Source organism: Schistocerca americana, chromosome 9, assembly GCF_021461395.2.
Source record: "Schistocerca americana isolate TAMUIC-IGC-003095 chromosome 9, iqSchAmer2.1, whole genome shotgun sequence".
NCBI classification, from domain to species: Eukaryota; Metazoa; Arthropoda; class Insecta; order Orthoptera; family Acrididae; genus Schistocerca; species Schistocerca americana.
The window spans coordinates 75,082,690-75,087,005 of NC_060127.1; the positions used below are offsets into that span (position 1 = coordinate 75,082,690).

Consider the following 4,316-nt stretch of genomic DNA (forward strand, 5'->3'; position numbering starts at 1 on the left):
GAAAACTGCAGCAATACTGTTTACGAAGAAACGGCAGGAACTGAGGACGCGACTTGCCACCAATGGACTACGATGACGAAATACCTGGGACTGATATGGATAAAGGGATGACTTTTACCCCACACATATACTGAATACCATGAAGCTGATCCGTGCACTCACGCCGTTTTTCACGAGCAGGAATCTAAACCCGTCAACGAAATTAAAACTTAACAGAGCAACGATACAACTCTCCCTGCTGTACGGCTCGACGTCTTGGGGAACAACATGTGACTCTAATATATGTAGTTTGCAACCATTACAAAACAGGTGTTTGAAGTGGAGTCTAGACGCTCCACAGTGGGCCAGGACGAGAGAAATACACGTGCTGACTGGATAAAAATATTAGGGCAATCCCAAAAGTGCGCTCCGTCTTCAGGCCACAAGTGGCCCATTGGGACCATCTGACCGGCGTGTCCTCAGGGGAGACTGCGGATAGCAGGGGCGTGTGGTCAGCACACCGCTCTCCCGGTCGTTATGATGGTTTTCTTTGACCGGCGCCGCTACTATTCGGCCGAGTAGCTCCGCAATTGACATCACGAGGTTTAGCGCACCCCTAAAAATGGTAACAGCGCATGGCGGCTTGGATGGTCACCCATCCAAGTGCCGGCCACGCCCGACAGCGCTTAACTTCGGTGATCTCACGGGAACCAGCGTATCCACTGAGGTAAGGCCGTTGCCTAATCCCAAAAGTAAGGTCTATTTTTTTATTAATACGTAGACCTGTTGATTTCTACAGCGGTTTACATCAGTTTATAGCTTGAACATTTAGCTATTTTTCGACATAATCACCATTTCTGTCGATGTATTTTTGTAGACGCTGTGGCAGTTTTTGTATGCCCATGTCATACCAGCTCGCCGCCATGCTGTTTAGGAAGTTACGTACCTCTTCTTTCACCTCGCCGTCGGAGCTGAATCGCTGGGACCACAATTAACGCTGACAGGTACTGTGAGACTCTGAAAAAACTCAAACGGGCAATTCAGAACCGGAGAAGAGCAATGTTGAGCGAGGGCGTTCACATTTTCCATGACAACGCTCGCCCACACATCGCTCGGCAAACCGTTGCTCTCCTGCAACAGTTTCAGTGGAACATAATCACCCACCCACCCTATAGTCCTGACTTGGCGCCCAGTGACTACCACCTGTTCCCTAGGTTAAAAGAACATTTGGCCAGAAAGCGATTCAGCTCCGACGACGAGGTGAAAGAAGAGGTTGATAACTTTCTGTACAGCACGGCGGCGAGCTGGTATGACATGGGCACACAAAAACTGCCACAGCGTTTACAAAAATGCATCGACAGAAATTGTGATTATGGCGAAAAATAGCTAAATGTTCAAGCTGTAAACTGATGTAAACCACTGTTGAAATAAACAGGTCTATGTACTTATAAAAAATGACCTTACTTTTGGGATTACCCTCGTACGTTGCTGAGAATAAGAGACCAGGCAACTAGTCTTCTTTACAAATTAGAAGAGTATCGGGGAAATGTCCGCCAACTTGCGAATGTAGGCCAGGTCTTACCACAATATTGGCACAAACAGAAGGTGCCTCGAGCCATTATTGCACCCCCACAGGACCATCAGAGATGATGTAATCTTCAGTTATTCGTTGTAGTTCCTGTCCATCACTCGTACGACCACCTAACCAACATCCTCAAAGGACTCAAGGACCCACAGAGAGCCCAAACCCCTTTGCAAGCGAATACACAATAAAGTGAAACCATTTCTCACACCTTGCCACTCCAGAAGAAAAAATCGCCAAATGCGATCACTCTTTGGACACAACATGAAAAAAAAAGAAGCTGGCAGCAACAGCACAATAGGATTGAAGTGGAGTTTAGGCCCCCCACGGTGGGCCGGGACGAGAGAAACACACGAGCTGACTGGAGAAAAATACGTCGCTGACAAGATAAAACACTAGGCGGCTCGTCTTTTTTCACAAATTAGACGAGTATCGCGGAAATGTCCACCAACTCGCGAATGTAGGTTGACTAGTCATTGGATGACACGTTTCAAGGGAAACTCCCAACCCACCACCCCTGAGATTGTGTTAAGATGGCCCAGCGTGTAGCCCGTCAAAAGCTGAACACAGATCAAGCATGAAAACAGGAATAAGGTGTACTGAACTGTGGGAAAAAAAGCAAAATAAAAACAGTGAACAGTCCACGTGAACAAGTGCAACATCGAAAGCAGCTGTATATAGAACGTTCATCATAAGAATAAGCCTAATGTAAACAAACACAAACGCGATGATTGGTCAGAAGCCGTAGCACACGTACACTGGTGTCGTTACGCTCTTGGAAATAAGTCCTATTTATGTATTAGGTATCTTATTACTAAGTTACGTTAAATGAAACTTTAAGATATTCAAACGTATTAACAGCCATCAAAGTTTTTCTTACTCACGCTTTAACTACGTAGTTTTTATTTCAAAAATCGTGTACAGTCACCGACTCCGCAGCGTTATGCTCCGATTGTCGCGCTGTTAATGCGCAGTATGAAAATGGCTGAGCTGCTTTCTGTTCTGTAGGGAAACACGCGCGTGGAACACGATTAAAAAGTGCCGAGAAAAAACCTTCACTGAACGTTCGTGGATTCTGTTGTTGATAGGCTCGGTATCAAAGTAGCAGGTGACACTTCCTGAACTGAGATGTATTTCTCGGATTCGGATAAGAAAGGATCTAAGTGCCGTCAATACTTAACTATACGGTGAAATCCTTCAGTACTCTCTTACGTTGCACACAGCTTATGCAGAATAATTGCCCTGTGGTTAAGTCAGGAATTACCATCACTCTTGTTTTTAATTACAGTAGTACGTTAGCTAAAAGCGATAACGTGTTGCAGTTTTCGTCTAGTCGTCTAAGGAGCGTATTGTGGGAGATTTGCAGTGTATTATTTCATTCTGCTTAAAAATTAAATGACATTCGAAGCTGTATTGCTCCTCTGCTCGTCTCTTTTTACGTGTAAACTGCAGTTGGCCACGCCACTGCAGGCTAGCTGTACCAGCTGACCGGCCAGTGCTGTCCAAGTTAAATGCGCCGGTAAGCTGTTTGTTGTCCCGTATTATCGCTAAGTGCATGTAATGCACAGCGCAAAACGTACCCTTATTATTGTACTTGACAGTACTCGAGACAGCTTGGCTGCTGTCCCACGTGAAACGGAAATCCAATAAGGTTCCAGCAAACGCGGAAGAATACGTAGCGCAATGTATACATCAGGTTCATTCTTATGATGAACGGATTTACTTTACTTTACTTTACACGTGGCTAAGGCCTTATCGACCATACACCTGCTCTACGAGCCTCTTCCAATTATTTCTATCCAGGGAAATTGTTGTCCAATCAGAGTTGATGCCCATCCTAGCTGCATCTTCCCGGATATTCTCCATCCACCTAATTCGAGGTCTTCCTCTTCTTCTCTTTCCTTTTAATTTCTTAGTGGATGCTATTTTGGGTAGTCTGTTCTCCGGCATCCTTGCTACATGACCAGCCCAGTTCAGTCTTCTCTTCTTTAACATTTCCACAATGGTAATATGTTTGTACAGCTCCCGTAGTTCTTCATTTTTCCTTATCCTCCACTCCATGACATTTTCATCGAAGATTGGTCCAAATATTTTTCTTAGTATTTTTCTTTCAAATATCAACAGTTTTTCTTCATCTTTTTTCCTGAATGTAATAGCTTCACATCCATATAATGCTACTGGTACAATAGTTGACTGATAAAAACGGATTTTGAATTCAGTACTAAGTGATCTCATCCTCAAAATTTTGAAACAGCTGTAAACAGTTATATTAGCTGCTGCTAGACGGGCGTCTATTTCTATTTCTGCTCTATTGTCTCTGCTAAAAAGACTCCCTAAGTACTTGAAGTGGTCAACTGCCTTGAAAGTGAGACCATTTACGGTCAGTGGTGTATTCTTTTGGAGTTTTTTTACTTATGACTAGATATTCTGTCTTTTCTTCATTCACATGAAGTCCAGCTTTCTCAGCTATTTTGTAATAATTTTGCATCATCCTGATTAATTCAGCTTTTGAAGTGCTTATTAAGGCTACATCATCTGCATAAGCAAGTCTAGTAATGTTCTGTCCCTGCAGTTGGATCCCTTGTGGATTAGTTTTGGTGAATTCTCTATCAATCTTCTCTAAGATAATATTAAATAGAATAGGTGAGATGGCATCCCCTTGTCTCAGTCCAGTGTACACCTCAAAATTTTCAGTCTCTCCTGCAGGTGTCTTAACTTTGCATATGGTTTCTTCCAAACATTTTAACTAATTTGA

At 43.6% G+C, this 4,316-nt stretch overlaps 1 pseudogene; it reads right to left on the reverse strand.

Moving 5' to 3' along the window:
- Positions 1-602: 602 nt before the first annotated feature.
- LOC124551616 lies at positions 603-720 on the reverse strand (annotated as a pseudogene).
- Between the last annotated feature and the right edge of the window lie 3,596 nt (positions 721-4,316).